Source organism: Culex quinquefasciatus, chromosome 1 (genome assembly GCF_015732765.1).
Source record: "Culex quinquefasciatus strain JHB chromosome 1, VPISU_Cqui_1.0_pri_paternal, whole genome shotgun sequence".
Lineage (NCBI taxonomy): Eukaryota > Metazoa > Arthropoda > Insecta > Diptera > Culicidae > Culex > Culex quinquefasciatus.
The window spans coordinates 80,921,351-80,943,949 of NC_051861.1; the positions used below are offsets into that span (position 1 = coordinate 80,921,351).

General features: G+C 39.8%; 1 protein-coding gene across 1 annotated transcript in view; it reads left to right on the forward strand.

Annotated features, from left to right (window-relative positions):
• The window catches only part of LOC6049174, a 160,627-nt gene that overhangs the window by 99,146 nt on the left and 38,882 nt on the right, over nucleotides 1–22,599 (forward strand).

Sequence of the window (22,599 nt, forward strand, 5' to 3'; positions counted from 1 at the left end):
AGTGTTTTTTCGATGAAAAATACGTTTTTCGGAATTTGAGTACGCCATCAAATCGGGCGTCTAATTTACATAAAAGTCCCTTTGACACCAAATTTCTATCTCATCACCGTTTCAGGCTGCAAATTATTGAAAAACACCTCTTTTTTCGCATGTTCAAAAATGGAAGGGGTCGTACCGCCCCTCCGTCACGAGATATCAAAAAACGGACCTCGGATTCGTGATCAGGGACAAAAGTTACCCCTTAGGACAAAGTTTCACGCAAATCGAAGAGGGGTCGGGGCAACTGCTGTGTGAGTTGGCGGAGAATTACCCATAAGTATTGTTGAAATTTCGATAATTTTTTCAAAGACTAATTGTTTGTGTTTCTACTCTGAATAAATAATGAAGTTCCATTTGTGAAGTTTTTTTCAATTGTTGTTTAGTTTCTGTATTTACAAAAAATGCCTATATTTGGATTATTTTTAAATTCTTTCATTTATTTTTTTCGGTGGTTAATATTGACTTTTCTTATAGAAAGTTTTTTGTTTGAAATCATTCTTTAGATAAGAAATGCGTTTTATTTGAGCATTCTGGAAAAGTCTGGAAAAAGCCGGAAATTTGGAAATGGGATTTGAGTGGTCACCATGGACATTAGAAAATGTTGGGTTGTTTGGGTGAGACTTAGAAAACATCAATTTTCATGTTTTTAAACCTTTGCATGGCAGTATCTCAGCAACAAAGTTCAAAAAAGCAAAATATACAAAATTTTCACAGCTTTTCAATTTTTTTTCAGATGTGGTCAAACATGTGCACTTATTTAAAAAAAATAAAAAACTATTTTCAAAAAACTTACCTAAAAATGGATTTAACTTGAAAACGGTGCACTTGATCAAAGGTACCTTTTGATTGCAAATTTGATTTCACATCGAAAAATGAAGTTGAAAATTTTTTGCGACAAATTTTTAGATTTTTTGAAAAAATCAGCATTGATTCATAAATTCATAACTCGCTCAAAGATTTTTTGCACAACCTGGAAATTTCTGAAAAGTTGGCATTTGATGTTATCTAAAACATATCAAAAAAAATAATAAAGATAGTGTTTTTTGCAAATCAAGTTTTTGTGACAAAATGTTAAACAAAAAATCACCAAATTTTTGTTTACCATGTATAATTTTTTTTCCGGTGTAGTCCGTATCCATACCTACAACTTTGCCGATGACACCAAATCGATCAAAAAAATCCTTCAAAAGATACAGATTTTTGAATTTTCATACATCATTTTTGTATGGCCAGCTGCCAAATTTGTATGGAAAATTATATGGACAAACTAATGTTGCAAAATGGCTTCTTTGGGCATACCGAAGGCACCAAAAAAGTTTCAGCCGGATTAAAAAATACAAAAATTAAAATTTAAAAAAAAAGGACGATTTCGTAGAGAACTGCTCAATTATATTACAAATGTCTTAATTTTCTCCATTTTTGTAATCAATTTTTTTACTCGATCTGTCACAATACCCAGTCAACAGATTAAATCCTGACAAAGAACCGGAAGCAATCACAGATAACTAATTTGCACTTGTGAATGCCTCAACTCAGGAAAGAAATTCCTACGTGGCGAAGCTATAGATACACACAGACATTCCCTCGCAAGACAAAGTCCTTCTGCCTGACTATCAAAAGCGAATGATTGGAGAAGTCAGCCCACGTGAGTTACGGAATTCACCCACGTGCCCGGATGTGGCCTGCCAGCAGCGGTAGGGTGCTGTTGATGGTTATAATGATGCTTCCGGAAGAAGAAGACGAAGACGAAGAAAGGAAATGGATCGGAACACACGGTACGCAACCGGCAGACTACAGAGTCAATTGATTACTCAATTAATTCCGATTGACGAAGCCGATGGCCGTCAAGTGGGAGAAGGAGTGGGTAGGAAATAAGCTGCTTATCGAGAGGAATACCGGGTCTTGCAACAGATGTAAATTTTGCTGGGAGTCCTTTGAAGTGAACGGAAGTAGGTGATTAGGAGCGTCCAATCAATGGGGCTCTTCGGGGACATGAAAGGTCGAGTGTCTCCTCGAGGAATATTGATGAGCATCTCTTTTGCCTAATGACCTTCATTGATGGAAATATGGAGACATAATTTATTGAGAATGTTTCAGTTTATTTTTGCTCCTTGAACAGTTTCAAATCCAAATTTGTTAATTTTCTTAAATTTGATATTTTTGATAAATTCTCCTCGTCATGTCACTTTGAAGTCAACTCAGTAAATGCCATAATTTAACTCCAAAAATGTCAATCTATATATTCTTTGAATTAACATTTTACGTGTCGAGAGAAAAAAACACAAAGCAATCCACGTGCATTCCAGAAAATCTCCACATGTGCGTGCCATGGCGGAGCAATTTTCCAACTGATTTATCCGCCATTACTGTGGAGCTGCTGTCATCTTGATTAGCGAATTCCTTTTCTGCTCGTTTCTTCCTGTTCACTGCCTCTGAATCCGACTTCTGTCGAACTTTTGCTTCAATTTTTTCCATGTTTTTTATCGCAAACTACATGAAACATTTCAAAAATAAGAGCACCAAAAAAGTAGCAAAACATTGACGTCTTTATCAAAAGAATCAAAAACCTAGCATGCCGTGAAGCGCTCGCGTGTCCAACGTCATGTTAACACTTCATTCCGTCGGCGGAACCGCCACCAACATCATCATCCGTCCTAGTAATCGTGACGGCGGCGATGGTTGCTTATAAGCTTTCTCCTTGCTGAAAGAAGAGGCCTGCTTGGATCGAGAAAATACAGCCCCTGTAAAAATGTCAGAGATTAACAAGGATGAAGCAGGAAATGTTATTAAATTTAACAAAACAGTATTCAGAGCGCGTACACATCTATACAGGGTGCCCACCCCCTCACAAACACATGCGCAAGAAGCTTTCCTGGAACCGCCGTAGCTTGCTTGATTCGTTTCCGCTCAGTTTGTTAAGTATGAAAATGAAAACATCCCCTGCCCGATGCCATTTCCGTTTTCTTTTGCGATGGCTGGCAGAGACGGGAACGGGGATTTGCCAGCGTTGGACAGGGCACCCCGCGGGATCTGCATCATCTGTAGGGCAGGGTGTAACCTACAGGAAATTACAGTTGTTTTTTTTCTTTGGCGATAGTGATGCATGAAAAGTTTCATCAGCAAACCTTAACATGAGTGATATTGGAAAACTTACAATTTCGGTGGATTTGGAATCGTTTCATCGGTAAGATTTCTTTTGTCATGAAGTTTGACACTTCTTCGCCAAATGTCTGCCTAACATGCGTTTTTACATTTGTGCGATGAAACGTTTCCAAAAAATCCACCAAAACTGTAAGTTTAAAAATATCACTATGGAGCAGTTCTCTACGAAATCGATCTTTTTTTTTAATTTTAATTTTTGTTTTTATTTTAAATCCGGCTGAAACTTTTACGGTGCTTTTGGTATGCCCAAAGAAGCCATTTTGCAACATTAGTTTATCCATATAATTTTCCATACAAATTTAGCAGCTGTCCATACAAAAATGATATATGAAAATTCAAAAATCTGTATCTTTTGTAGTTGTAGTTAGGGACTACACATAAAAAAAAAATTATACACGGTAAATTTTTTTTTGATGACCCTTAGTTGCTGAGATATTGACATGCAAGTGTTAAAAAAAAAGAATATTGATGTTTTCTAAGTTTCAAACAAACAAGCTGCTAAATTTGTATGGAATATTATATGGACAAACTAATGATGAGCAATTCCAGCTCAAATCAGGAATTTTTCTGGTACTGAGCAGTTCTCTACGGAATCGGTCTTTTTTCTTTAATTTTAATTTTTGTATTTTTTACTCTGGCTGAAACTTTTTTGGTGCCTTCGGTATGCCCAAAGAAGCCATTTTGCATCATTAGTTTGTCCATATAATTTTCCATACAAATTTGGCAGCTGTCCATACAAAAATGATATGTGAAAATTCAAAAATCTGTATCTTTTGAAGGAATTTTTTGATCGAGTAGGTGTCTTCGACAAAGTTGTAGGTATGGATATGGACTACACTGAAAAAAAATGCTACACGGTAAAAAAAAATTTGGTGATTTTTTATTTAACTTTTTGTTACTAAAACTTGATTTGCAAAAAAACACTATTTTTAATTTTTTTATTTTTTGATATGTTTTAGAGGACATAAAATGCCAACTTTTCAGAAATTTCCAGAATGGGCAAAAAATCTTTGACCGAGTTATGATTTTTTGAATCAATACTGATTTTTTCAAAAAATCGAAATATCGGTCGCAAAAATTTTTCAACTTCATTTTTCGATGTAAAATCGAATTTGCAATCAAAAAGTACTTTAGTGAATTTTTGATAAAGTGCACCGTTTTCAAGTTATAGCCATTTTCAGGTAACTTTTTTGAAAATTGTCGCAGTTTTTCATTTTTTATAATTAGTGCCCATGTTTGCCCACCTTTGAAAAAAATATTTTTAAAAAGCTGAGAAAATTCTCTATATTTTGCTTTATTGAACTTTGTTGATGCGACCCATAGTTGCTGAGATATTGCTATGCAAAGGCTAAAAAACAGGAAAATTGATGTTTTCTAAGTCTCACCCAAACAACCCAACATTGAAACATTCGTGAAATTTTCCGATCTTTTCGAAAAAAACATTTTCAAAAATTTAAAATCAAGACTAACATTTCAAATGGGCGTAATATTGAATGTTTGGCCCGTTTAAAATGTTAGTCTTGATTTTAAATTTTTGAAAATATTTTTTTCGAAAAGATCGGAAAATTTCACGAATGTTTCATGTTTTATCATTGTAAATCGGACCTATAGTTGCTGAGATATCGACATTAGAAAATGTTGGGTTGTTTGGGCACTAATTTTAAAAAATGAAAAACTGCGACTATTTTCAAAAAAGTTACCTAAAAATGGCTATAACTTGAAAACGGTGCACTTTATCAAAAATTCACTAAAGTACTTTTTGATTGCAAATTCGATTTTTGCGACCGATATTTCGATTTTTTGAAAAAATCAGTATTGATTCAAAAAATCATAACTCGGTCAAAGATTTTTTGCCCATTCTGGAAATTTCTGAAAAGTTGGCATTTTATGTCCTCTAAAACATATCAAAAAATAAAAAAAAATAAAAATAGTGTTTTTTTTTGCAAATCAAGTTTTAGTGACAAAAAGTTAAATAAAAAATCACCAAATTTTTTCTACCGTGTATCATTTTTTTTCAGTGTAGTCCATATCCATACCTACAACTTTGTCGAAGACACCAACTCGATCAAAAAATTCCTTCAAAAGATACAGATTTTTGAATTTTCACATATCATTTTTGTATGGACAGATGCCAAATTTGTATGGAAAATTATATGGACAAACTAATGATGCAAATTGGCTTCTTTGGGCATACCGAAGGCACCAAAAAAGTTTCAGCCGGATTAAAAAATACAAAAAAAAATCGAATGACCGAAAACTCAGAGAATTGCTCTACTTTTGTACCCGAACCTCTCCGAATTCAATGAAACTTTGTAGACATGTTATCCTAATCCTATATGAGAATTTTTTGTGTATATGGAGCCAATAGTACTCGAAAATAACATTTGAGGAGGGCGTAACGTATTTAAATATTTTTGTATTTTGTAATTTAAAAATTACTGTACCTCGAAGCCGTTGCGTCGTATCAAAAAGTGGTCAAAGACAAACTTGTAGGAAATTGGACGGGCTTTCTGAAAAAAAATACACTGAAACAAAAATACACGCCACATCCATGAGATTTTTTGATTTTTAAGTCTAAAACTTAAATTTAAAGGTGATGTCACGATTTTTTTCGTTCAAAATTTTTGAGGAAATAGCCTAAAATGTTACCAAAAGACTGACGAAAAATGCAGGATGGTATGTCTCTCCTAGAAAAAATACAAAAACATTTACTAAAACTGTTTTTTTTTTAAAGTGGTCTAAGCGTCAAAATTTTTAAAAACCGGTAGTGGGGATCGACTTTCCAGACAATTTTACATAAAGTCTCCATATTGACCATTGTCCTATGTCCAATCCTTGGGAAGATACAGCGGTTTTAAAAATAAAAATGTTGAAAAAACGGGTTTTTTGTGGTTTTTGGCAATTTCTATATGACAGACTTGGTTTTTCAGTCTCGTAAATATTTTTACCGAAAAGCTCGTCCAATTTCCCATAAGTTTGCGTTCGGAGAGGGTCGGGTACAAAAGTACCAGAAAAATTCCTGATTTGAGCTGGAATTGCTATAATGCAAAATGGCTTCTTTGGGCATACCAAAGGCACCAAAAAAGTTAAAATACAAAAATTAAAATAAAAAAAAAACGATTTCGTAGATAATTGCTCATATTTTGATACAAAAAAAATATAAATGGTCGAAATCGGTCGATTTCTTAGAGAATTGCTCCTTCGGGAGTTTTTTCGGTTTTTATTGAATGTCTCAGGATTGAAATAGAATTTTGGCGATCGGTAAATGTCAAAAGGTGAGGCATTGAGAGCTGTACAAAATGGCGTTCTTACCCCAATTTGGCCCAAAATGCTCGTGTGACAAAATAGCACGACAACGAGGAATTATTGAAGATGGGAACGCGATTTGATATCGAGTTTTCAAAATTAAAACTATATTTTATTGTGAAAGATGAACTAAATATTGTAGGATTTTAAAACAAATGAATTAGTCGACACCGTCGTTGTAAACCCGTTTTCCATCACACATATTTTCCCTTCTGCTTCAAGCGATTTTCATGTAATGGTCGGATTCTTCCAACTGAGTTGGTGGGACACACAAAAAAAACCTTGATGAAAAGGGGATTTCCTGTTCTCGTTATTTTTTTTTGCTCCTCCAAGCTCAAAGCCTTCCTGTGGAACGGAAACTTTACTCACACCCACAGACATACTAACGTGGGACCCAAAAGGCCCTTCCCCCAACCCAACTTGAAGTAAAGCTTGGTTTAAACTTTTCCGGACTAACACACACCCACACAACAAAGAGCAAATACTGGACGACGATCCTTGCGCGGATCTCCCCCGCCTCTGCTTTGGTTACATGTGGTTTTGATGGTTACGGACCCCTTTTCCGGCCTTTCTTTTTTTTTTTGCCTGTCTGGCAACACGGCTGCTTCCACTTCAGGACCCGGAGGGTAAAAGGTTATAATTAAAAGTTAAATTCTTTCAATCTCAGTTGTTGCTCCCCGCTGTTTGGAAGGTCCCCTCTTAGGAGTTTCTTGGGTCGGTTATCCGGCGTGGTGTGTACCCACTTTGTTTGAATTATACCGCAGCATCCGACCGGGGGAAAAGTGGGCCCGGGACCGCTCCGTGGTCAACATTAAAAAAAAGGAAATAAAATGTAGAATCATCTTAGATAGTAAACTTTCGGTTAGCAACAAAGTTAAATACCGCAGACGTAATATGTTAACAGAATAGCAAGTGATGAAGTCGTCATGTAATTCCGAAACATCGGAGATTAGAACACACAGGCTTTGCCCACTCACGTGGAAAACTCGTTTGCAAAGAGTGTTTATATTGCTTTATTGTTATTACTATTGGTCTGCCATTAGCCCTTGATAGCCCTAGAATAAAAGAAATCTCTGCGATTTTAACATCGATACACTGAAACTCCGTTGGTTTGACACAGTTTGCTGGTTTGCCTGCATTTGTTTGCAGAAACGTCAACCTGCATTCATTTTGCTTTGTTTGCGAATTTGGCAAACTGTCAAACTCGAAAGAGTGCGAGTTTGTTCGTCACAGTCTAATACCTCCTAAAGTCTCCCTTTCCTCCGTAACCCATATCTCAACCCGTTTTGCGTCTTAGTTTTAAAGCTTGTTGAGTTCCACCAATCGACTCTGACATGAGAATGGTAACTGTCATTTCTGCAGCTACTCCTTACAGTAGAATTAGTACTGACCTTCGCTGAAAACAACAACAAATTTCGCTAGATTTTCCGTCTAGTACTCTAGTTTCCGATTCGATACTGCCGTGGTTTTCAAATTTATGAACACAATTCACGATTACGCGAATTGATTTTTTTCTGTGCCTCGGTTTTTTTCCAATTTATCTGAGAAAATTGTGACAATCGTTGTCAAACCATCGAGGTTTCACCGTGCAACCGGTCGTCGCATCGTCGCCGTCGTGCTAACTTGTCGTACGTGCATTTTGGGCCAAATTGAGTTAAGAACGCCGTTTTGTGCAGCTCACAATGGCTCACCTTTTGACCTTCACAGATCCTCAATATTCTATTTCAATCCTGAGATATTCAACGAAATCCGGAAAAACTCCGTGCATTTTTGACACTTTACATATGATAGAAGTTTCAATCTCGTCGTGCTATCTTATCACTCGCTGAAAATTGATGTAAGTGCGACAACTGGCCAAAGGGATTTCAGGTCAGAACGCGTTTGACGCACGTACAAGTTAGATTACCGTAAACATTTGTAATTATAACTCGAGACTCCAGTAACCAACTTTAACAAAACTTCGGGACAATGCACATAATGGTCTGCCAAACAAAACGCGTTTGTTATTGTTTTCATTGCGTGCTTTCGTTTTTGTTTATACAAGGTCAAACATTAAAACGCGTTTTTCTCGGAACGTCAAAAAGGCGGGTGCGACAAGATAGCACGACGACGTCGGCATGTGAACGAATGTCCCGTGTGGGTAGTCTGAACATTCGAGCGCGCCACCGTGGCCAAAGGCTCCGACTTTGGATGATCTCTATAAACCCGTGACCTCCGCCATAAATCACGGGGTTGCGACGGCGACTAAATTGAAAAAAAGAAAAGAGAGAACCCCACCGTACTCCGTGTGCTAATACTGGCAGTTAGTTGGAATGTGGCGGACGGAAGTGTTTGAAATAATTTGCTCCGGGAAATCGCAGAGCCGGAAATTGGTTTTCTTTATTGGCTCTGCAAGTTTGATTTGAGCGGCGAAGCTTTTGCGTAATGAAAGTTGTTTAATCTTTATCGTTGATTGAATGGCTGAATGGAATTTGATGTGATAAGTTATGACATTCCATGTCATATCTCAGGACGAGTTAGTTATTCGAAAGGTTTCGAGTTTATGCTTCAATTAGTTCTCTTAATTATTGAATTAATTATTTACAAGACCGTGAATAATATTCACGCTTTTCCCGTTCAATTAATGCAACCAACAGGCCACATCGAAACCATCAAAATCCAAAGAGACTTCGAACCTAAAACCCCCCCACCAAATGCCAAACCCGAAACCGTCTTGTGTCCTGCCGTGTCCAATCGTGTCCAACGAACCGTCGTCAAAGTCCAGGGCGTGACCTCACTAAATTTTCACGCCATTTTGGCTCGATATTCGCGGAGCACCGCCGGCCGTCACTTTCATTTGAATAACAATTGGCGGATCCGATTGTCCGGCACGGTTCAGTGCACCGATGGCCGAGGCCGTGACCGCGGCGTGTCCCAGCAACGGCCAAAGAATTCCCCGAATTTGTGTTGCTCGTTCCGAATCGCCTTCTCGGAGGAATACATGAAATTTAAATTGAAAATTAACCCCCGCGTTAACGAGTTTGAGTTCGATGGTAAAGGATTCATTCGGTAAGACAGTCAGGGCAGGGGAGTGACATTTTAGGGGGATGGCCTCTGGCCATTGGTCGTTTTTCATCCGAGCTATTGGATAAAGCTAAGCAGAGCAAGCGAAATTTGCAATATAAAAATACAAAAATACAAAAGAAAACAAAAAAACAAAACTACAAAAATACAAAAGAAAACAAAAATACAAAAATACAAAAAAAAATACAAAAATACAAAAATACAAAAATACAAAAATACAAAAATACAAAAATACAAAAATACAAAAATACAAAAAAACAAAAATACAAAAACAAAATACAAAAATACAAAAACAAAATACAAAATACAAAATACAAAATACAAAATACAAAAATACAAAAATACAAAAATACAAAAATACAAAAATACAAAAATACAAAAATACAAAAATACAAAAATACAAAAATACAAAAATACAAAAATACAAAAATACAACAATACAACAATACAACAATACAAAAATACAAAAATACACACTCAGATTTTTTTGCCGAACTTCGGCAGAATTCTGCCGAAATCAGAACAACTGAGCGCTCGGCAGGGAGTTCGGCAGAAAATTAATCTGCCGAAGTCTCGGCAAATCGAATTTTGACAGCGTCCGTTTTTCTGCCGAAGATCTCGGCATACGTAAACATTAAGGTGAAATTGGAGCACATCCCAAAAATGGCCGAAAAGGCTGCCGTCGTTTGCCCTTAATGTCCTTCAATGATTTGTTGTGCAACCTTAACCTTTACCATCGAAAAAAATACCCTTCCAGAAAAATAGCTCTTGCATCAATATTTAACAACCTACCTTTCTCAAAAGTGAACTCCACAATTATATCGCCATTTGCTACCTAAATAAATACACATTTTTCCATAATTTTTCTTAAAACTCGAATAAACTTCGAAAAATTCGGAAGCACATTATTTTTTTCCTGGCGGTCTTCTTATTCTTCCTTTGGCTTCCTGATTTTGCCGCTTCTTCTTCATAAACTTGGTCACTACATTATTTCATTAAATTTTTAATGTTCCTTTGGTTGGTCAGGCTTCCAAACTATTTCACTCAACTTGATTTGTTCAAATCTTCCGGAACACACCTTCTGAACCGCTGAAATCCAAATTTTTCGATTATAATCTGCTGATTTTCACTGAACCCGAGCGACCGGTTGAAGAAAGTTTTCTTTTTACCGCCTCTGTCTGTACACACAAACCTTTCTTAGTATGTGTAAATCCATCATTTCAAAATTAACATTTGAAAAAAACGTACTGCAACACAGCATCTTCCACTGATATCAATCGGAACAAGCCCTATCCAAACATTTGTCAAAGAAGATGTAAAAAGTGTTGCCAGTCAAATGTACGAGACGAAATCAAATAAATTCCATCTAAGTTAAAAATACCTATTACTTGCGTATTCAATATAAAAGCAACTTATCAACTACCCTTACATAAAAACACATTTTTATTAGCAAATAGGAGCAACTAAAACCAAACTAAAATGAAAAAAAAATACCCGACAGATGTATTTTAGCCACACTTGAACTAGCATCACTGCACTGCGACCGCAGTCTTGTCATGCGGCTGGGGTTAGAAAACAAAAACAAAACATTCGTGTCAGTGTCAGCAAAACAAACCAGCTGCAGGGAAATTGGAACCTGTTACCGTGTCCGCTGTGGTATCTTCAAGCTGGGCATGTCCCCGAAAAGTGTTCCGTCGTCAAGCCCAACGGAAGTGGTCTTTTGGAGGATATTCTGAAGATGCAACGGGAATCCCGACAAAGGACCCGGAGGACTCCAACCAAGAAGAGTACGTACGATAAAAATATATTTTGGCAATAAGATTGTTTCTAAAATCATTTCATCATTTTCACTTTTTTTTTCTCCGGTTTAGAATCAGTAATTCTTCAAGCGATAAGTTGCCTTTTTGAGCCGACCCTATCACCGTCGGACGATGACAAGATGGTCGCCCGATCACTACGAAAATGTACTTCCGGCGGAGAGGGATTCAGAATTGCTGGGACGATCGCTGGGCCACGGTCGGAGCAAATTCTCCTTTCGAGTTCAAACGATTTGATTTTCATCGCGCTGGTTCCGGTGCTTCTGTTAAAGGTCAGTCAGCTCGGCCATTGTGCAGGGATATTACAATCCGGATTGGAAATTCCACTGCACATCGAGTGCTACCTGGTGCTCGTCGAGATAGCTTTGTGGCCTAGGTCAAATTGGTCTACGTAGGTCCAGTGGTGCAAGCCAACAGGCCGTTTCGGAACATTTTCGGTTGGTTTTCAAGAGATCGCGAAAGAGGATCGAGATTGATTAAAACTTTTATAATTTCAGGCTGCAAAAGGATCTTTGTGGACCAAATCATGGCGAGACAGGACCACCTTTGGGCGGTACTTCTGGTTAGCATGAGCCGGAGTATTTAATCTGTTGGCCAGTGAAGTGCTCTTGAGAAGTACAACCGTATCGGAGCGTCTATGGGAACAAGCTAACTCTACCAGGTTGAGGTATTTGCAGAGGAAGATTTTGGCGAAATCTTTGGCGGATCCTGTCGAGGTTTCGTCGGTTCAAGTCACTTTGGGCACCGTGAATCCGGTTTACTTTTCGGTGTGAACCCGGAAGAGTGGCTGCTGAAACAGGGATCGCAACGAGCAAAACCCACTTGGGATTATTGACGAGGTTGATTGGTCCTGCTTTCTGGACGATGTTCTGCAGCACGTTCTATCGGTGTTCAATGACTATGCGAACATTTTCAGGCAAAATCTCAAATCGTTTGTAAACTTCCAGCCTTCCGACGAGAAAAAGTCGAGGGAAATTAACTTTATAAAATTGCAACTGCCAATAAAAATTAATATTTAACAATGCGCCTCCAAGACTCTCAGAAGATTTTTCAAGAGCAATTGCTGGCCGGATGATATCACTTGGCGAAAGTTGGGTCCGCGGACCGTGAATGAGGTACCCCTTCTTAAGAATATGACATGATTTCATTCAAAAGTTAGACCCGACTATGGGAGGCACGGGACCTTTTGCCCCCCCCCCCCTCCTTTAAATTTGGACCTTTTCCCTTGGCGCGATAGGTTGCCCCCCCCCCCGGCGGCCACCCTGACTGGGGGTAGGGGGGGGGGAGTCAGAACTGGGCGTCGCTGATTGCCAGGAATTAAAAAAAATGTTTTATTTTTATGATTCATTTTTGCACTGCAATGTGAATTATCTTTTTTATAAATGTTTACATTTTCCGTCAAACAAAACAAAGAGATTTGTGTTTGATAAACATTTCATAAGCACACAAACACTAACATGGTGTGTGTTGGTATAGGTGACAGTCTTACCAACACAAGCATACTGATAATGATTAATGATTTCAATGATTACTATGAAGAAGAACAAAAATAAGAAGAAACCCAAATCGGATTTGAAGGCATTTCACCTTAATTTAACTGAAAATCACGGTAATTTTAAAACAAAACCAACCGAGATTTTCGTCATTACAATTAAATTCTTTCGAAAAATCAAAAAAAGATGCAATAACGGATGCTTTTGACATTTTTATTTTCCGTCCTTGTTATCACGTTCAGTACAAGTTTGTGCAGTACACTAGCGGTTATTTACGTGAGCTGGCGAAAGGTCTTGTTACAGTTGTGCTTGACAGCAGAGGAGCATTGCATCAATAGAATACAATTTTTTTAGCAGGGTAAAACACGTCCAATGGGTAATACCTTTTTAGGACTTACCCATTTAAAAAGATAACTTGCCAACACTAGCTTACGGACAACCTGGACTTAATTTAATCACAGGGTCAGCGGCGTTAAGAGGTGAGTTGCGTTGGAGAATTTGAACGGTGTGCGTCGCGGTCCTCACGCAGGATTTTCGTTGCCGTTTCCGTCTCTGTTGTCCCCCGATTGTGTGTGTATTTCGATCCGGGCGGTTTCGGGATGTTTGACAGTTGCGTTGGAGAATTTGAACGGTGTGCGTCGCGGTCCTCACGCAGGATTTTCGTTGCCGTTTCCGTCTTTGTTGTCCCCCCGATTGTACGTGTATTTCGATCCGGGCGGTTTCGCGTTTTCGCATTTTAGCTGGTTTTATCTTTCCACAGCCGGCTGTCTAAGATTGAATCATTTATGCTAAACTTAACACCAAATAACCGGGAATAGTCTCATCCGCATACTCCGACTGATTGCCTTGAGAATGCATAATACATCACACCATTAAACAAAATTTATTGATTATTGGGTCGCATCATCATCCTCTATGTTGAATCCTGGCCATTACCCTTACCCACTAGGGTGGTCCAAATCCGGACTTTTTTGGGGCTACCCCCTGAAATCAAAGATTGACCCATCACTAGGCTAAATTCCAAATTTGAGCTCATTCTGACCATGGGAACCCCTCCCTCCAATCGCTTAAAGTTTGTATGGGAAAAATCGTCAAAATGTATGGAGAAAAGCAACTGTTTTACTTTTTTACCTGTGGAAGGCGCCATAATTATCCGATTCTTACCATTTCTCAAATGTAGAACCTTCATTAAATTTAGAACAACTTTCCCGATGACACCATATTTTTAGGATTTTTTCCCGCGAAGTTATTAGCGCCCAAAACTGACCCTTTTTGCGCGGCCAGCTGTAAGGGGCTACCTAACAACGATGTTTATTTCCAATTCGTACACGCACGTGCTCTCTCTCAGGTTCAAACTCTCTCACGAGTTTGCTTGCCTGCCTGCCTGCTTACCAACAAGCGCGCGCTGTTTCTCTGCTTGGACTTTTCTCGTCGTCGTTTTTGTTTGCTATCCGCTGTGCTGCGTTCTTGACATGTTCATTATAATGTTTAAATTTAATGTAATATGTGATCAACAAAATATATCATATTATAAGAGCGTGTGAGAGAGAATACAAATTTGATGAATTAGTTCATCCATGAATCGTCATCTGTTCTGATCCAAACCTAATTGCAAACGTTTTGGATTTTAATTTATCTGCTTTTGTTACAAGAAATACCATGCAGTTTTTTTAGATAAAAAGGAAGGAATTTTCTTTAGATTTTTAAACTGAATCCAAATGAGTATCTTAAAGGAAGGCCGCAACTGCAAGATCTGAAGGTAGTTAACGATTGTGCAGAAAGAGTTGTTTCCTGAATCGAAAAATTTACAGGTAAACTGACAAAAATGATAAACAGTTGCAATATTTGTTGCAGGTGGTCTAGGAACACAGAAAGAAATTTCCAGAAAGAATAAAAAATAATTTTAGAGTATGAATGAAAATTTGCAGCAATAATTGTAAAATTGCCTTGATTTGTACTAAGTATATTTTTGTTAAAGCAAACTACCTAAAGGAACAACATTTATATTACCTGAAGATTTTTTTTAAATAATTGAATCATTATCATGTTTCTTGAGCATATATGAAAAACTGCGTGTAATGCTTGGAAAAACAAACAAACCCTGTTCTCATGACATTTGCTGTAATTTTTTAATCGAGCCTAAGCTGTCTTTTCTTTAAACTATTGTTTTCAGTGCAGTTTTTTTTTTTTAATTTTTGTCATAATTTAAGAATTTATATGCTAAATATATCTCAAAACAATCCTGCTATTTTAGTTGAAAATTATAATAAACATGCCAGAAACGCAGCGCAAAAAATCCTAAAAATATGGTGTCTTCGGGAAAGCTGTTCTAAATTTAATGAAGGTTCTACATTTGAGAAATGGTAAGAATCGGATAATTATGGCGCCTTCCACAGGTAAAAAAGTAAAACAGTTGCTTTTCTCCATACATTTTGACGATTTTTCCCATACAAACTTTAAGCGATTGGAGGGAGGGGTTCCCGTGGTCAGAATGAGCTCAAATTTGGAATTTAGTCTAGTGATGGGTCAATCTTTGATTTCAGGGGGTAGCCCCAAAAAAGTCCGGATTTGGACCACCCTATTACCCACTAACAAAATCCCAAGTAGAAGTAGTTTTCCGGCACACGCGGGGGTGTGGATATCGTATAGAACCCACCCTTGGTAGCAACCTGTGCTAACTAACATTCCCGTCCCATTCCCTCGAGATCTACAAACTGACATGGCGGGCGCCGTTGGTGGCCAACGACTGTTTCCTATTCGCACCGGCTCTAGTTTTGATGATCGTGATGTTTTATCTTTTCAGCGCATTCATGCATGCTGTTGATAAGGGAAACATCATTTGATCGTTGAAGCGTGTGACCGGTTGTGCTGATGGGATATTATGGTCCTGTTCAGCAACGGAGAAGGACAACCATGGGTGGTCTCTCATGCTCATGCTCATGCTCACAGGGTCGGCGGCGTTAAGAGGATGAACTAGGACAAACACAATTCTTTGGGCTATGGGTTGGTGGAAAAATAATCAAGGTAATTACAGGTAGACAAAGAAAAATTTATTGAAAACTCGGGGAAAATCTATTTAAAGTGTGTGTTTATTGTAAAGTGTAGTGTGGGGGGTTTGCTGCTGTACGTACCGCTGGACTGCTGTCGATGCACTGCTTGATCAGCTTCTGCTGATCGGCGGGCGCCCGCGATGCTACTGGAATCCCGGAACTTCCGGGTGCTTGGGGTGGTGGGGGTGGTCTTGTGGTGGAGCTCGGCTAAAGGGATCAACAGGCCTTCCCTCGTTGACGTGATCGGCCGGCCGGGGACCTGCCCACTTTGGCCTGCACCGAGAGGGGTATCAACGCTCCTTGGGGTTTAGAGCCGATTAGGCCCGAGCGTGCTCCTTAGGGATTAGGACCCGCAGGTCCGAGCGAATGTGGTTCTCTTTGACGGTAAGACGTGGTAGACGGCTCCACCGCACTTACAAAACCAGGCCGAGAAGTGCGCGATCGGGGCGTCCAAGCGGCGTGCTTGGATCGCAAAATGGCCGTAAAACGGCACACAAAAGGTCCTAAAGGACAAAGAAGTGCGTGTGAGGCCATACTTAATTAGTATGTTTAAAATAACCAGCCGTCCTATAGAGCCGTACTATAGGGGTGTTTAGCGTACCTGAACGGGGTGAGATACTCCAGCAAAATCTGCCACCACTCTTTCTCTCACTGCACTTCACTTTTACAGCTCCACAAAAACGGTTTTGGACCGCGCACTAGCCTGCGTTGAAATGACCGTTGCCAGTCTAAATCAGATCCCTTTAAGCCTTTGGGGCCTGTGACACGGCGTGACGTCACACAGGATAGATGTCAATCCTCATTTCACTTTCCACCCCCAAATCGACGAACACGATGTACTCCGACAACCCCGTCATTGTCTGTGACTTTGCTCCCCCTGAGACGGTGTGTTGTAGAGTGTGTTGACAAATTATGTGTTTTTTATTTGTTTATTTATTTTACCATTTTAATCAATCCCTACTAACTCTTTAACAATTATTTTAATATTCCCTAATTCCCTACTAAACATAGCATAAGATCTGTGAATGTCCATATTTATTTATTTATTGATTTTAGTTAATTGAATTTATGATGTTAGACTGTAACAACCGGTTACATGGGTATGAGGTTTGAAACTAGAATGAACATTTATTTCCAATCAACAACTAAGGTAACTATGTTAACTGGTCAACTGGCCGTAGGTTACTTTGCTTCCAATACTCCTCCTTAAACTACGACCATTGAAAAAAACTTCCCTAACGGACTAAGCGGCGAACCCGATTGTTCCCCTGACTCCTCCTCAATCGGTATCGCCTCCATCTCCTAGCCCTTCGGCGGACTCACGCGCCATCCGACTTCCTTCGAACTTCTCCTGCAACAAACGAACGTCCCGAAGAATCCGAGTTTTCGCAGCCTCCAGCGACATCTTCGAGCTCTCCACATCCTGGACCAAGGAATCACAGCTCACCGGCAGTCCCATCAGCAACAACGCCACAAACATTGGTTCTCCAATCACGTAACCGTTATCCTCTAGACCACGAGCCAGTGCCATGAACTCGTCCACGTAGGATTCCATGTCGGCAAACTCGTCCAGCTCGATAGACAGCAACCTCTTGAACGCCGGAACCTTAAATCCACTCATTCGTCCTCTTCCTGGTTCACGTACGGCAGCTGCTTGACCTCTCGCATCAGCTCCGCCGTCGAGATTGTGTCCGTTCCCAGCTTCACAGTCAGGTCGCCGCATGACCTCGAAACTCAGTGGACCGTCCTCCAAGAAATAATCGTCCTTCACTGTAGCAGGCTGTGGATAAAAATCCGCGACAGAAAGTGTACCGGAACAAACGTCATCGTACTTGCCTTGACAACGGTGCTCCCGGCCGCTGTGCCTCGACTCTTGTTGACAAGTGTCAACGGGTCTATCTTGTTGCGGCGGGAGCGCAAGGCCAGCCTCCCCACGAGCTTCACCATCACCGTCTACCGCAACGGTCCACTCGTTCGTGTCCGGCTGCTCATCCTCTGCAACCGGTTCTGCCGTCTTCTCCATCAATTTCGCCGTGTTGACCAGAAACGCCCTCTCCGGTCGACACACGACCGATTCGTCCATCTTCGGCGACAGCTTCATCTCGGCCAATCGATACAGTCCGCCCTCTTCTCTCCCGGAAGCGACCTGCTTACCGTCTTCACCCAGTACCGTGCACTGCTTTGCCGTGAAGATCACCTTGTGGCCCTCTTTACAGATTGTACTCACCGAGAGCAGATTCGAGGCCAGGTCTGGGATCTTCAGCACTCCGCGAATGTCCAAGCTGCCGTCTGGACACTCCAATGCCACGTTTCCTCTTGAGATCGCCGTCATCGAACCGTTATTCGCCGTTCCAACGACGAACTGCACAGACTCCTCTCCGTTGATGTTCTGTTCCGAAGTTGCCAGGTGACACGATGCTCCTGAGTCCAAGTACCATGCCCCTTCCTTGGATACCACCCGTCGTGTCCGTGCTGAACCAGGCTGTAGGCTTCGATTTTTCGATCCGCTTCTCTGGACACTTGGCCGCAAAATGTCTCAGCTTGTCGCATACAAAACATCGTTTTTCTGATCTTGACTGCAGCGGCTCCCTGGTCCGACTCGAACTTATACCCCTGGTACAAAGTGCACTGTCGTACCCGGCGTAGGTCGGCCCCTTCTCGTGCTTCATGTCCTGAAGGATCTTGGCCTTGACTGAATCCGGTGTCAGAGCAGCCCCCGAGGCCTCCAGACCCATGACCATTGGCTCGTAGTAGCTCGGCAGTCCCATGAACAGCAAAGCTACCATCCAGTCATCGTCGACCTTAAAACCGATCGCAGTGAGCTTGTGAGAGGTAGTCATAAGCTCGTTGACGTACTCTTCAACGCTCGCGCAGTCCTCGAGGCGAATCGACGTCAGCTTCCTGAGCAGACTGAACTTCCTCGGTAATCCCTTGTCCTGGAACGAAGCTGCCAGCTTCCTCCAGACTTCCTTCGGGTCTTCCTCGTCCTGGATGAGACCGAAGTTGGTGTTTTCGACACCCAGACAGATCGTAGCCAGTGCACGTTCCTTCAGGTCCTCCGTTACGATGTCACCTTCCGCTCGACACACGGCAGGCCAGCTGCCCTCGCGGATCAGTGTAATCCGCATCGAGAACGCCCACGTCAAGTAGTTCTCCCGACCCTTTAGCTTCTCGATCGCCGGCATGGCCACCGAACTCGTGACCCGAACGTTCCTATCTTGGGCTAGCGAGGCTTCGTTCCCGCCGTTACCAGCTGCTCCGTTTCCGTTTAGCGCTTGTCCGGATCCATTCGAACCTTGGCTACTGCCGCTTCCACCTGCAGCTACTTCCGAACCACCGTTTCCATTTGGTGTAACTTCCGTAAAGCTTCCTCCGCTGCGGCGAGTTCTCGGTATCTTCAAAACTTGTCCGTTACTTGAAAAAATTTCTCGGCTTGATGCTAAGGCGCTAAAAGGTTATGGGTAAAACACGTCCAATGGGTATGAGGTTTGAAACTAGAATGATCATTTATTTCCAATCAACAACTAAGGTAACTATGTTAACTGGTCAACTGGTCGTAGGTTACTTTGCTTCCAATAAATTTTCGCAAATTTCTCCATCCGGGATCAACAGTTCCATCCAAACTACACAGCAGTCTCCTTCCGCAAAATCCTTAGCTGCCACAAATAGCTGTGGATATCACATGCAGTAATCTCCTCTTTGCACTGTAAAGATATACTTAATTGAATACAAAAACTGCAAACAGAATTTCGTTATCTAATTACTAACCGAGTTTATTATTAATCCAAACGTCCGCTTCCTTCTGTGCATCAAGAACGGCCTGCGTCCAGTTAGACATGTTCCAGAATCCGGAATTTCCACGGAACCTGCACAAGTGCTCACAACAAAAAACCTAAACAAATATGGCTACCCAAAAATCTATCCGAACAGTTCGGCACTTCCACGCGTTTGACAGCTGGATTTTGCCGAGCTCGGCAGGTTTTGTTTACCCGAGATGTTCGTCAAAATAATGTGACGAACTTCGGCATTTATTTTCATTTTGCCGAACTATCGGTTGAAATAGCTGAAAAATTCGGCATCTCTTATAATTCTACCGAGATTTCGGCAGAAAATTATTCTGCCGAACACTTTCGGCAGAAAATTCTGCCGAAGTCAAAAATGGAATTTGAGTGTGTACAAAAATACAAAAATACAAAAATACAGAAATACAAAAATACAAAAATACAAAAATACAAAAATACAAAAATACAAAAATACAAAAATACAAAAATACAAAAATACAAAAATACAAAAATACAAAAATACAAAAATACAAAATACAAAAATACAAAAATACAAAAATACAAAAATACAAAAATACAAAAATACAAAAATACAAAAATACAAAAATACAAAAATACAAAAATACAAAAATACAAAAATACAAAAATACAAAAATACAAAAATACAAAAATACAAAAATACAAAAATACAAAAATACAAAAATACAAAAATACAAAAATACAAAAATACAAAAATACAAAAATACAAAAATACAAAATACAAAAATACAAAAATACAAAAATACAAAATACAAAATACAAAAATACAAAAATACAAAAATACAAAATACAAAAATACAAAAATACAAAAATACAAAAATACAAAAATACAAAAATACAAAAATACAAAAATACAAAAATACAAAAATACAAAAATACAAAAATACAAAAATACAAAAATACAAAAATACAAAAATACAAACTCTTCGTACACGCAGAAAAATAAGGCATATTTGAATCAACAAAACGTTTTGTTGATTTGAAAATCATAATTTTTGTTGAATCAACGCTAAACGTCAAAGCAGCTTTTTCAAAACAACCAAAGACTTGTGTGGAATTGAGAAAATCAAGGTTTGTTTCATCGCAAAATCGGCGTTGATTATATTCAACAAAAAATTTTTTGATTCAAACCTCGTACAGGCTGATTCTACAAAACATTTTTCTGCGTGTATTTATAAATGTACGACTCGTGCTGAAAAAATCCTCTTTTTGCAACTTGTTGCATAAACTACTATTCCACAGCCGTGTCACCACAAATAACTCACCAGTTGGGTGACCCAATTCGACTTGATTTTAACCTAGCCCAGAACACAAAAACAAAATACCATCCTGTCAAACAGTATTACTTCAGCTCGGTTCCCTTCAGCATGGCGCCATTAAATGTCAAAGCCCTGCCTACATTCGGGGCGCGCAAACACACGTCGACGTAAATCCCTGCTCATCCATTTTTACGACGTTTTGGCGGCGACATTGGTTGCACGGTTGAGAAGCTTACTGGGGCTTTCCTAGGCTAAAAGAACAATATTTGCATCCAACTTTTTTCTTGGTGTGTTTTTGACTGTATCGAAGAACGCGAGATACTGTCATGTATTTATCTTTTTTGGATGATTAGATGGTAATTTCTTGAAGTAACATTAAAAATTCAAAAAAAATATTTCAGGAGATTTTTGTTCAAGTTCAAAATTTGCTCTGACTTCCCTTTGAAAAACGAACTCACGTTGTTGCTCCCATAGAGATCTTCCGAAAGGGTGACCCCTGAGGGATTTTTCCCTGAACTTCACTTCCCCTTAACTGAGCACGACGTGCGCTCGTGTCACGCGGATCTTGGGATGGGTTAAGTGCCATTATGCAAGTGTGGTGACTGGCAGCACTGCGCGAACTGGATTCTGGAGTGAAGAGCCAGAACAAAGTGCTTTTGTTTATCTCACAAGGGGTGTGTGCGTGTGAGTAGTATGAGAGTGCCACTTTATTGTTTTGTCATTAAGAGGGTTGCCAGTGATATTCGATTAGTATTTAATTTTGGGAATGTTAAACAAAAGTGTTGAAGGAAAAACTTTAACTTTTTCTGAAAGTTCCCTGATGAAAATCTATAAATACTGGCAACACTTTCCAATTTTTTTAAGCATTGAAGAATCAATGTTGTTTTTGCTAAAACCAGCAAAACAAAACTAAATTTCAATCGAAGAAAAACATTTGAATCAAGTTGGCAACCCTGCCAAGCATCCTTTCAAAATCCTTTGCGGTGATCAGGTGCCGTGCATCATTTTGGCCACCCTGGTTCATCCTCCGGGATGATTGTGCTTTTCTTGGGCTTGGCTGTTGCTGTAAGTGTCGTGTGAGGTTTTTCAATTCCCAGCAGCACATTACCCAAATTGGTTCCCGGGACGCAAATATTCATTGTCCTGGCGCTGTCTGTTGCTGACGGGATGCTGCTCGACTGTGGGTTGTTGCGTTTGTTTCTGGCTCACTTTGTTTGCCAACACGGTTTTTGGGCAGAGTTGGTGGTTGTGGCAAGTGGGGTAAAATTAATGGGAAATCTCTCAGGTTAAAATAATAGGGTTTTTTTTTGTCCCTCTAGTTTTTGGAAAATTGTTGAGTATTGGGAGAGAAAAAAATCTTTTATTAGCCTTATTTCTCACCAAGATCATACCCAAATAACACCACACAACCCATCGCCACTCTGTTACAATGCTAATCTTTTCTGGGAACGCAGAGGGAAAACATCGCATATGCATTCCACACGATTCACGATTGCCACTTGGATGTCACCTCACGGTGCTCTCTGCTTTATATGAAAGGGTGGAAATGTGAACCGCAAGGATTAGCTGGATTTCAATTTGGGATGGGA